The sequence below is a fragment of the Apodemus sylvaticus genome, chromosome 10 (genome assembly GCF_947179515.1).
Source record: "Apodemus sylvaticus chromosome 10, mApoSyl1.1, whole genome shotgun sequence".
Classification (NCBI taxonomy): domain Eukaryota; kingdom Metazoa; phylum Chordata; class Mammalia; order Rodentia; family Muridae; genus Apodemus; species Apodemus sylvaticus.
This window is the reverse complement of record NC_067481.1, coordinates 67,193,605-67,206,811: the sequence shown is the minus strand read 5'-3', so window position 1 is coordinate 67,206,811 and position 13,207 is coordinate 67,193,605. Positions and strand designations below refer to the sequence as shown.

General features: G+C 49.6%; 1 protein-coding gene across 2 annotated transcripts in view; it reads left to right on the top strand.

The window, feature by feature from the left end:
* Galnt10 (polypeptide N-acetylgalactosaminyltransferase 10) overlaps positions 1-13,207 on the top strand; it is a 144,954-nt gene that overhangs the window by 94,038 nt on the left and 37,709 nt on the right. The gene's annotated exons all lie outside the window — the stretch shown is intronic.

Here is a 13,207-nt window from a genome sequence, read left to right as displayed (position 1 = left end):
ATGGATGCATGTGCACACACACACACCAATACCGACACACGCAGACCCACACACACCGACACACACATGCATATGGATGCATGTGCACACACATACAGACTGACCCACATCAGTGCTGATTCACACAGACATACACACCAACACACACATGCATAAATATGCGTGCACAACACAGAGATATACACCAGTACCAAAACATTTAGATGTGCACACTAACACACACAAACATGTGCACACAGGTTTGTGCACACAAGCACAAACGCACTCACCTGGCAGCCTCCAGATGTAGTCATGGCTTGCAGAGACCACAAAAATTCTTCCTGCTTTTCTGAGACTACGGGAGTGTCTTCTCGGGCTCCTGTGCATCACTCCGGAGCCAGTGGTGGTTTGGTTTGAATCCAGAAGCACCTTTGAAACTGATACCATCTGGTTTAAAGCGTTACTGGTTCTCATAGCTGGAGCCAGGCACGGCTCACAGCGCTGAAGCTCAGAAAGGCCAGATCCACATATTAATGCATCTTTATTCTGAGATTTTTTCTGAAAGAAGAAAACAATATCCAGTACTCTCCAGCCTCAGAAACTTCATTTCTCACCTGTCTTTTCCTCTTGCTTTCCTACCTCAAGTTAACAAAATTCCATGACCATGTAATTTTTACATCGTTCCAGAGAACAAAGGGTCTGTCAGGCATGTGTTGAGGCCCCTGGTGTCGATATTGGCGCATATTAAGTATTAACGGGTGTATTCTGCTTAGCCTTGGGAAGCCTGCACACTGAGTTCCTTCCAGAACATTCTTTGATCCCACTCTGACTTTTAAAGATTAATTATATTCATTTGCTTCATCTCTTAGGGATGCACACATTATGTGCGAGTGACTAGGAACTCTACAATAGCTGCTAACTTCATGCTCTCTCCACGTCTGAGCCTGCTGCTCACGAGGGGATTTCCTGGGCTTTGTAAATGGAGGCAGCAGTGAGGGAACACAGCAGGAGAGTGGGAAGCTCTGCTCTCTGCCAAGCCTGCTCAGATAGATTCGTTCCTACATGCTGTCAGAACGTGTGCTAGTATGCTCTCTGTCTGAACTGCTCGATAGCCTCTCTTAATGAATTCCAGCTAATCGTCAGTCTCCTGGGCCTCACAGCGGCCAGCCCTGACCTTTCCCAGACAACATGCTGCATCTGGTCTGGGACAGCCCTGGGACACAGAAGTGAGAGAGATTGACCTGTGAGCAGTCCTTCCCGAGAAGAGGCCATTGCAAGCTGCTCTTCGTAGTGGACACTAGCTCCCATCCTATTCCCCCTTAGGCCTTGGGGACAGGAAAGTGGAAGGTGGGGTATGGTAGCTCAGTGGTAGAACCACCTGCCTGGCATGTACTAGACCCTGGGTTCCATTTCCCTCTCTCTCTCTCATCACACACACAGACACACACAGACACACACACACACACACACACTCGCACCAAAAACAGAAAGAAGCACATTCAGGTTAGTAAACCTGTCTCCCTCACACCCTCCCTTGCATGCCAGCCAGCCTGTCGTGAATCCGGTGTGCTTTAGACCAGCTCACGCCATCGTGTCCCCGTCCCCAGAGGACTTACCTTCTCTTCTCATACAAGCCTATGGGTGTGGATTTGCCATCACTTCTGCTTTCCCTGTCACAGCTGAGTGAGGACTAAGTGAGTTGATGCTCCGGGCCAGCATTCAGGGACCAGCATTGTCAGTCTGTCACTGTCTCCACCAGGCTGTGTTATTACTGTTAACTGGGGCCATGCTTACCTAGAATCCCCCAGTGAGGGCCTGGGAGAATGGCTCAGTGATAGAAGGCCTTGTCTTCGCATGCGCCGAATCCTTGGCTCCAGTCTCAAACATTATAAAGTAAGGCTCTCAGACTTATGGGAAACCCTGGCCTGCAGGCATGCCAAGGCCACTGAGGGCACCTTGTAGCATATTTGGAGGGTGTGATCCTGAAAAGCGTGCCACTACATATGAAAAAGCACTTATCCCTCAGTGGGGCGGGGGAGGTGGGGTGTCAGCCTGCAGGCTCATCAGCCCTTGTTTTTCCAGGAAGCCTTGTTGTAAATCATCACTTTCTCACATCATGCCAGGGTTTATGGTCCCACATGTCATTTCAACCACTGTTCATTAATCCTAAGATCTCACTTAAATTATTAAACCATCCTGTTCCGGTTGTGAGGGTTCTAATTATATCCTCAAGGGGCTGTCATTACCCAGATTGTCAGCTACACTCAACAGGCACCAGTCTGTCCCATCCCCAGTGTCATGTCTGCTGGCCCCATCCCCTGTCCTCCATCCATCCCTGCTCCCCGCACACCCCATCAGGACTTACCTGTGTTATAGGACAAGACCTAAGCCAAAGAGTCAGGAGGCAGAGAGCAGAAGCCCTCAAAGTTGGGTGTGCATGAGGTCATCTAGGAAATGCATGTGTTGTACAGACTCCCAGGCCACACCCTCTCCACCTGTCTGGGTGGAGCCAGAGAACTAGATCACAGCCAGCTTTTCTGGGAATGCTGATAGGGGTAACCCTGGGAGCCAGAGCTAAGACATTCAGCCTTGGGTGTCAGAGTTCTTCAGACTTCTTGAGGAATAGCTGATAGGAGAAACTAAAAATGGGTTGAGCTTTCTTAGTCACTGTTCTGTTACAGGGAAGAGACACCATGACCATGGCAGCCCTTGTAAAGGCAAGGCTGGCTTACAGTTTCAGAGGTTTATCATCATGGCAGAGAACATGGTGGCACACAGGTGCTGGAGCAGTAGCCAAGAGCCACGTCCCCTTCTGCAGGCCAAGAGGCACATGCTAGCCCCGTGTGGGTTTTTGAAACCTCAAACCTCGGTGATACACATCCAACAAGGCCACTCCTCCTAATCCTTCTCAAGCAGTGCCACTCCCAGGCATTCAAATCTATGAGCCTGTGAGTCATTCTTTTATTTTTTTTAGAGATTTATTTATTTATTATATGTAAGTACACTGTAGCTGTCTTCAGACACACCAGAAAAGGGCATCAGATCTCATTATGGATGGCTGTGAGCCACCATGTAGTTGCTGGGAATTGAACTCATGACCTTTGAAAGAGCAGTCAGTGTTCTTAACCGCTGAGCCATTTCTCCAGCCCTCTTTTTTTTTTTTAATATTTTTTTTATTCACTTTACATCCCAACCACGGCCCCTTCCCTTCCCTCCTCCCAGACCCTCCCTTACAAATCCCCCCATTACCTCCTCCCCTTCTCCTCAGAGAAGGGGAAGTCTCCCCCTTGGGTACCACCCCATCCTGGTACATCTAGCCCCAACAGAACTAGACACTTGCTCTCCAGGCAGTCCAGGTAGGGGAAGGAGATCCACTGGGAGGCAGCAGAGTCAGAGACAGCCTCCGCTCCAGTTGTTTAGAGAACCCACGTGAAGACCAAGCTGCACATCTGTCAAAAATGTGTAGGGGCCTTGGGTCCAGCCTGCTCATGCTCTTTGATTGGAGTCATTCTTACTCAGACCACCACACCACAATCTTTTTTTTTCTTTCCAATCAGGGTCTCTTGTAGCCCAGGCTGACCTCAAACTTGCTATGTAGCCAAAGATGGTCCTTGATCACCTGATCCTCCTGCCTCTGCCTCTTGGCTGCTTAGGTTATAAATGCACACACACACACACACACCCATCCCCACGAGGTCAAGTTTATGCAGCGCTAGGGATAGGACTCGGGGATTCATGCATGCAGGCAAGTGTTTTACAAGCTGGGGTGCATTTGTTTCAGCACCTCCTTTTCCAGTAGAGGGGCTGAACCCCAGAGAAGACAGCCTTGGGTCAGAGCCCCACAGTGGAGCTGCAGCCTGGCTCCCTGGCCTGCTGTGGGGATGAGGTAATAGATGACGGAGCACTTTGGAATCATTCAGCACTCTGTAAATACACGGTGATGGTATTATTTTCCAGCTGGAGCGTCCCATGACAGGAATGGCTTGGTACTTTCTCTCTAAATTACCATAATCACCTGTTTGAGGCTTCCACCAAGACCATAACTCTAAACTCACGGGGCATAGAATAAATCGTTCCTGAATGAACAATAAAAAAATTTTATGGGAGAACGTGCTTGGGGCCCTGCCCGGTCCTCAGGCAGACATGCCCTGCCTGTTCTGTTGCCCGGTCCATCTTCCTGGGGGGGGGGGGGGGGTAGACTGCATCGTCCCCAACCACAGGCAGCACGTTTAAAGGGTCTCTGGTTTGTCTTGGTTTTCTTGAGATGTGTGTAACTTACCCATGAGCCTTTGCATCTCCAAAATCCTTTACCCACGGTAGTGTGCCTCAGCTTGTCTATATTGCTTTGGAAAGGAGGAAAACCTCAATTCAGGCATTTAGCTTTTCGTACTCAGTAAACTGTCTTATATGTTACCCACATGCAAAGCCTGTTTTCAGATCTGGAGATGAAGTCTCCCCTCCTCCAGGAGGCTTCATCTTTGGAGGCCACGTGGCTTCAGTTCCACGGAGTGACCCCTCTCCTGCCTGTAAGAATCTGCTCCCAAACTGCACTATTGTACTGCCTTTCCTTACAGAGCCAGCTAGTGAGAGGTCCTGCTCCACATTCAAGGAGCACCAGTTCCTGGCAGCTATAGCCACACTTGACACCAGACTCGTTGAGAAGTTGGGCACATGGTCCCCTCAATTCAGGCTGTCACTACAAGACCCTCCATCCCCTCAAGAAGCAAGACTGCAGGGTCTTAACTTTGTCACACTACTAACATGAGCCCTACGGGAGCATAGCTGCTGCATCCCTACCTTCACAGGTGAAACTGACCAAGAAAAAAAAGACGAAAACAAAAAGCATACAAAGGTATCCAGCATGGGTGTGACCACTAACTTCTATCACTAGCTTGATTGGCCGGGCAGTGGTGGTGCACGCCTTTAATCCCAGCACTTGGGAGGCAGAGGCAGGCGGATTTCTGAGTTCGAGGCCACCTGGTCTACAGAGTGAGTTCCAGAACAGCCAGGGCTACACAGAGAAACCCTGTCTCGAATAAACAAAGACAAGAAAAACAAAAACAAAACCAGCTTGATTGGATTAAGAAACACCAAGGATCCTGGCCTGGTGGCGCAGTCCTTTAATCCAGCTCTCAGGAGGCAGAGGCAGGCAGAGCTCTGTGTTTGAGGCCAGCCTGGTCTGTATATCAAGGTCTAGGACAGTCAGGGCTGCCAAGAGAACAACCCTTGTCTCAAAAAGGGGTGGGGGATGAACACTAGGACAAAAGATGAGGCACACCTTCATGCATTTCCAGAAAGGATGAATTGAGGGGGTCGGACATGTAATGCTCACCCTGTAAGTTGGGACAGTGATAAAGTGTTTGCCTAGCAAGTGAAATGCCCTGGATTTAGTCCTTAACTCTAAGAAAAAGTTTTGGAAACTTACTGCTCTTGCAGAGAGGCCTGAGTTCTGTTCCCGGCACTCACGCGGCATGTGCTCTGATGTAGCCATTGGAATTGTTAGCGGTTGCCCAGGTCAACTAGTGCTGGGGGGCACAGATCTGCAGGAATAGAAATGTGGGTTTGGCCAAATTAAGGAAGGTATGCTCAGCCAAGTGCCTGGACATTTTGATGCCAATGCCAAGGAAATCTAATTCACGTTTGATTTATGAAACCTTTGATCACTTGTGTATTATATCAAGCCTTGGCCGTTGATTAGAAGGAACTTCACACGGTGCCCTCTCTGGACACAGTTCCTTTGTCCTGAGTTCTGTTCTGGCATCTGAAGGTTGCACTATTATCCGTGGTCCTCCCAGCAGGAACCCTCCCCAACACTAACTCCTCCAGAACAGAAGTGGCCGAGGCTCCAGGGAGAACCAAGGGCCACCTTCTTAGGCACAGATGTTCCCCTTAGCATTAATGCCAGGAACCTGGCTTTGACCAGGGATTTATCTTTTTTAAGATTTTGTTAATTTTAGGGTGTGTTTTTGTTTTTGTTTTGTTTTGGCAGGGGCGTTGGGGGGAGCTGGATTCATATTTGTGTGTTGGTTGGAGTTCCCTAAAAGGAACAGAACTCATAAAATGAATATATTCTTTTATATATGTAGCTGGGTAGCCCAATCATGGCTGATTCTGGTAGTTGTTCAGTCCCGAGCTGGTGCAGCAGTCCAGAGAATTCCCAGAGAGCTGCTGGTCTTTGGTCTGTGTTGGAATCGAATAGAAGTAGGTTCTAATAGCAGCAAGGGCATGCCTCAGCAGCTGGATAGATGAACTTGCCATCAGAAGAAGGGCACATGGGCTAAAAGCAAAAACTTTCTTATGTGTCCTTTTGTGTGGGCTGCCCCCAGAAGGCGTAGCCTAGGTTTGACTCCTCCCACTTCAATTGATCCAATCAGGATCATGCAGCTTGGCTTTTAGTTGATTCCAGATGTAGTCATTTTGACAACAGGGATTAGCTACTGCAAGGTGTTTGTTTCTGAGCTTCCCAATGTGGGTGCTGGGAACTGAGCTCTGGTCCTCTGGAAGAGCAGCAAGTACTCTTAACCACTGTGTCCCCCCAGGAAGTTGTTTGTTTGTAGCTTTGTGGTTTTATGCTAGTTGTGATTTCCATCTTCAGGGCCAGGAGAGGCCAAGGTATTCTTGGTTTTTATTTTGGTTTTGGTTGGTGGTAGCCAGTGAGTCAGGAATTGTGAATAAACACAAATTGTACTAATGCCCCCACCCCAAAAAGCTTTCGAATTCTGTCTCACCATACTCAATCCAGTCTGGCCAAGAGTCTCAGAGACTCTGAGGCTCTGGGAGAGCTGTCACTCTCAGGGTTCCATTTTCTAAGGTAGATCTGCTGGTGTGCTCTATCAAGGAGTGAGCAGGATCCCCGACTGGGCCACCGGGCCAGCTTGTCCTTGTCTTTCTCTGCTTCCAGAAGTCTCTGCTGAGCTCCAGTACATTCCAGGCTTTGAGTAAGGGTTTAGGGACACTGGAAGTAGAAGACAGGGCCATGTCCCAAGGGACCTGAGATTCTACAGAGAGCTACAAGAGAAGAATCGGCTACATGAACAGGAGGCAGCAGAGCAAATACATGGACAAGACATTGGGGAAGACACACTTGCCCTGCTTCCACTCTGCCCTTATAAGACTGGCAGTACATGCCAGGGAGATGGCTCAGTAAAGTGTTTATTACACACACATGGGGACCTGACTTTATGCCCTAGCATAAAAAAGCTGGGTGTGGCAACATTTGCCTGCAATCTTAGCCCTGAGGAGTGGAGCCAGGAGGACCCCGGGGGCTCGTTGGCCAGCCAGCATCTGAGTCTGTGTGCTCCAGGTTCAGTGAGAGACTCGATGTGGTGGTTTGAATGGAAATGGCTCCCATAGGCCAGAGTGAGTGACACTATTAGGAGGTGTGGCCTTGGCGGAGGAGGTGTGTCACTGGGGCTGGGCTTTGGAGTCTGAGAAGCCCAAGTCAGGCCCAGTGTCACTCTTTCCTCCTGCTGCCTGCGGATCCAGGTGTAGAACTCTCAGTTCCCTCTCTAGCACTGTATCTGCCTGTGTACCACCACACGCCCTGCCACCACGATGATGACCAACAGTGGACCAACCCTCTGAACTCTAAGCCAGGCCCAACTGAGTGCAGTCCTTTGTAAGAGTTGCCGTGGTCACGGTTTCATGTCACAGCACTAGAAACCCTAAGACAACCCTGTCTGCAAAAATAAAGTGGGAGAAGGTACTTGGTGTTGACTCCTGAATGCCACACGAGGGTACACACACAGAAAGCTGGCACACACACTCTGCATTGCTGGGCGGAGGGAAAGCAACACGGTAATAAGCTGAGAGAACTCGGAGCAGAAGTGGTGTGTAGACCCGGGCGCGCTGACTGGTCATCCCAACATTTCCTGGGCACCTTCTGCCATCACGCTTACCCCATCCCACCCCTGTTCTGGTCCACTCACCAGCTGTCGTTTCTGCTTATCTTCTTGTCACCTCACTGTGATACCATTAGTGTGCTTGGCTGGCACATGCTGTCTACAGGATAGGTTTGAGGTGCCCCTTAGCACCACGTGGGACTGGGGTGAGGCAGACCAGGGCCAAGTGCTGCTGCAAGTGGGAGTCAGGGAATCTACCCTCAGGAGCAAGCCAGGAACCTGAAGTGTACACACAGACACACACACACACACACACACACACACACGCCAGGAACCTGAAGTGTGCACACATACACACACCGGTCCCTGAGTGTACACATCTGTCCTGTGCTTTCTGACAGCCCTCCTCCCCATCCCCACCCCAGGTCAGGTAGCCAGGCTTCTCAGGCTCTGAGAACACTGCCCCGCCCCCAGCTATACTGCCTGGGAGGTCCCAGAGCCTGGATGCCAAACAGCTCACTGACAGAACCCTTGTGATTTGGTCCCTGGCCCCAGGCTCTAGGCCAGGCACCTGCCTCTCTGACTGAGAGCGAGCAGTCACAGGATGAGGAGCCAGGCTCAGTGGGAATCGGCAGGCCTTAAAAGTTGGCTAGTCCTGTGAGCATTCACACACACACACAACACACACACACACACAAAGGATATGCAAGGGAGCAAATGTTGCTGTCACAGAAGCTGCTTCTGTAAGACCCCAAACACCGGGGGTGCCCCAGCAACCCACATCCCAGAAGGCAACACCCAAATCACTCGCGAGAAACGGTCTCGATGCAATAGCATGAGGATTTCTTTATTTCCAGAATTCTGGGTTCCACAGCTGTACACCGTTCAGGGCTAGAGGACTGTGGACCACGAGTGCCGAATTGAGACAGCTTTTATAAGTTTACGACAGAGCCCGCGAAATGCGAGCCAATTGATTTGTACCACTCCGTAGTTTGTAGGCCAATCAGTTTAAATTATCGGAGCCCGCGCTCAGTGAACCAATTAGTTTTCTATAATGTCTACAGCTGCGTGAACTCCTGCTTAGGGGTAATGGCATAAGTTTACAGAAGCAAGATAAGCTTAGCCCATTTCCAGTTACCCTATGGGGCCAGGATCACCTATTCAATTTTTTTTTTTGCTAGGTCTAAACAAAGGGCGGCCTCTGGAATGTGGCCTTTTACCTAGTTTCTAACAAAGCGGGATAGCATTTTAAACTACTGATTTCTTGGGGTCATTAGAATTAGGCTGTATTATTTTTCATCCTTTCACTTCTTAGGTCCTGACTCAATTTTACTGCAAGCATCTCTGCCCGCCCCGCACCCCAGGAATAAGGTGATCGTTTGCCATGTTTCAGATGAGGCAGATGAGATTCCAAGGGTTGGCATCAAGTTTATCAGATGAGTCCAGGCACAACTGTGGGCAGCCTTTGACAGGGGGAAAGGCTTGGTGTATGGGAACTGCCTTCAAAGAACCTGTTTCTATGCAATGCAGACAACACAAAAAAACACCAGTGACCTGTGTGTATACTGATGTGTGTGTGTCTGTGTGTGTGTGTGTGTCTGTCTGTCTGTCTGTCTGTCTGTCTTAGCAGTGGTCTGGATGGTGGCCTCGGGTCCTTCCTTCCCTCTTCCTTTTTTCCATTCATTGAACACCTTTGGTCTGTGAGAACTATTTGATGGATTGCTCCCCTTTGCTCTAGGCTATAAACCTCTGACTTTGAAGAGCTTGCTATGTTCTTTCCAAGGTCTTAGAAACAGCCCCGCAGACCTCCTTCTTTGACCTTCAAAATCATGTTTTTAAATTTTGAGGTGGTTGCCAACATTTAGAAGCTGAGAGAATTCCCACGAAAATCTGGCTCTCCTCCTCCCATTGCTGAGCCTACATCCCCAGGGGATCCTCGTTAGGTCTGGACATTCCAGTCCAGCACTGTCCCATATATCCTCAAGCTGACCAGCTCCGAGAACACTTGACCTGCAGCCGTCTCTCAAGCTCCTCAGCCCAGGCATTAACATACATTGTTAATAATTAGTCAGAATCTATTGAGCCTGGCATTCAGCTAGCTCAGGGTCCAGGACACCCCAGAATGGCATCCAGGGGAAAACTGGGAGGGACGGACTTCATATTCTGTTTGCTACACTTGGCAGAAGAGGTGGGTGAAGACCAGAGTGGCCCACGTGCAGCTCCCACCACATCTCTGTAAACTGGGGAGAGTGTCTCTGCAACTGGGGAGCTGCCTGAGGTCCTGAGACCTGTGCCATCCTTCCTGGCTTGCAGGCAATAATAGTTTAATAATGATCAAATGAGTTTTCAGTCCGTCAGTCACTGGGTTTCTACTTAGCAGATTCAGAGACCAAGGTACAGAGCTGGTCTGTAGAGAAAGGAGGTGTTGATCTGGGGATGTGGCTCAGTTGTTTGTGTCCGCCTTAGTGTACAAGAAGCCCCGAGATGGACCCTAGTAGCACATAAACCAGATGTGATGGAACACACCTGTAATCCTGGATCTTGGGAGGTAGAGGCAGGAGGATCGGGAGCTCAAGGTCATCCTTAGATATGTGGCAGGTTGGAGACCAGCCTGGGTTACATGAGAAAGAAATGAGTGGAGGTCTGCCTGGCTCTGTCTGATTCAGGAGCTGTGCTCACTCCCATTCCTACAGGTGCACCACAGTGTCTCTCTCCCTGGAGACTGGGACAGGAATTATACCCACTTTTCCCCAGCAGGGCTGGGGGGTCCTGGAGTGGTAGACTGGAGCCACATAGCTAGCCTTCACCCACATTCCTCATTCATTTCTTAGGACATCTCCCCCCAGATTGTGAAGGGGCTCCCCACACTGCTCATCTCAGAGCATGTGATCCCCCACCCCGTTACCTACATGGCCTTCAGAGTTCAGGGCTGGCTTTCCTGCTTTCTGCCCGTGTGTGTGTGTGTGTGTGTGTGTGTGTGTGTGTGTGTGTGTGTGAGAGAGAGATCCTTCCCACAAGAGCCTGATTAATCACTCGGAGTTGAAGGTTACCAAGAAAAATATGCCAGAGCGTGACAGGCCATTAGTATTTGTGTTGTAGGGAAACCAGTAATCATCTTAATTGGCGCTCACTTTGGAGCGGAGCAGGGCTCTCTTGATCGCCGTCTCCTCCTTCCTTTACCCTTAGGAAAATGCACCTTCTCAGTTTCCACTCACTGCTTCCGCCTCATTTCACCCCATGAATGCTGGGTCGTCTGAAGCGCCGCAGAGGAGTAGGGCAAGAATGTGGGCCAGTCAGAGGTGCGTGAGGCCACCACAACAAGCCTGTCTATGTCCCCGAACATGTCAGGCCTGTGGCTTGGTAGTGTGCCTTCCAAAACACAGGCAGTCCCAAGGCCCAGGGGTGAATGAAGCCTGCCTTTGGGGAGACTCTGAACCCCTTCCCTTCTCTCTTCCTCCTTCCCTTCCTTCTTCTCTGATGTCTGTCCCTCCTCCCTGTACCGTCTAAGTCTATTCTTCTATGTGGGCAGGACCTGCCCCCTCTTTGAGAGGGGCCTTACTTTTGTGTATCACCCCAAACCAAGATTAGTGTGTCTTAGACAACTAGGGAGTCTACTGCTCAGTTCCAGCTTAAGGATGGCCAGTGGGACACAGCTTTTAATCCCACTATTAGAAACAACCTGAAAGGCTGGAGAGATGGCTCTGTGGTTAAGAGCACTGGCTGCTCTTCCAGAGGTCCTGAGTTCAATTCCCAGCAACCACATGGTGACTCACAACCATCTATAATGCGATCCAGTGCCCTTTTCTGGTGTGTCTGAAGACAGCTACAGTGTACTCATATAAATAAATAAATGAATAAATCTTTAAAAAAAGAAGACAGAAAAAAGAACCTAAGAATCCATTCTCAGGAGAAGGGGTGACATTATAGAGCTGATGTGGAATGGGGTACAGCTGTGGAAAGCACTGCTGGGGACGCCAGGTGTGGTGGCACACACTTGTGACTCCAGAGCTCTGGGATACCGAGGCAGGAGAATCACTTCAGAGTCAGCAGATGGCTGTCACACAAACACACTGGGGGGGGGGGGGGGGGGGAGAGTCTAACAAACACAGAGAAAGGGCAAGAAAGGATGTACCCCAGACTGCCACTAGGGGTGACTCCTGAGACAGGGGAGTGGCCAAGGGCTGAGGATTACCCCTCGTTGGCTGTACTAGAACACTCAGAGAGCAAAGGCAACTTAAGGGAAGCTGAGACCGCAGCCTGGAGTCAGAAATCCTGAGGGAACGAACGCTGTGTACTGTTTGCTTCCTCTGACTTCCTTGGCAACTTTTTAATACTTCCACAACCCAGGCCCAGGAGTCATACCCACTACAGTGGGGTGGGCCTTCCTATGTCAATAGCAATTAAGAAATTCCCACAAGCCACTCTGATGGAGAGGCAGTTCCTAGGCTGAGATTCCTCTTTCCACGTATGTCTAGTCTTGTTGGATTTTTTTACCCCACACTTGGAAAAACTATGACACTTTGATCTGTAATGTTTTCTTTATTCAAGGAGTGCTTATTTCTTCAATTGAAAAATGGTAGTCTTCGAGAAAAGAAGGTAATTGATCCAATCACTCACTTCCCTAAGGTTGTAACATGCCCCTCCTCCTGTGAGGGGGAGTGTTGTTGTAATCCTGCACACACTGAAGTGTTGCTTCCCAGCAAAGAGCATATTGGATACTTACACACCCTTAAGAAGCTAACTCTTTCCATCCAAAGCAATTATGGACAACTTAACTCAGTGCATGTTAATGAGACATATCATTAGCAAAAGTCGTTGGTCTCCAGTTCCTTGGCTGCTCAGAGGTTCTAGCACCCCATGCCTTTGTGCGAATGTTCTCTCTTTCCTAGAATAGCACCCTGAGCACTCCACCGCAGTCAGCTCCCATGGTCTCTCCTTTTGTGGACCTGCTCTACACTGAACCCAGTCCTCAAGTGTGTCTGCTAATCTTTGCACACGTCGACAAGTAAAGGAACCCCGGTGGTTATAAACACAAGCTCTGGACTCAGACTCAGAACCTGGCCATATGTCTGTTCTGCCCCTCAGCCTCCATAATTCCCGCATCCAACTCGGGATACATAAAAGAGAGGATCCTGGAGGGTGTTTGGTTCTGTGTCTTGAGGTCAGGGTTGATGTATGCAAGGTATCTTCTTGTCTGTGAACAGAAATGCCTTTCTCTGTAGATACGGGTCTGAGCTTGCCATCTTCCTACCTGTGCTGTCCTGTGCAGTGCAGAATAAGGGCGGCTAACCTGGACTGCAGAGTTTCTCTTCACCTTAGGGACATGAAAGGCCAAGCAGACTATAAACAACCAAAGGAAGCCACTTGGGCAGTGAGTTTAAAAAGTG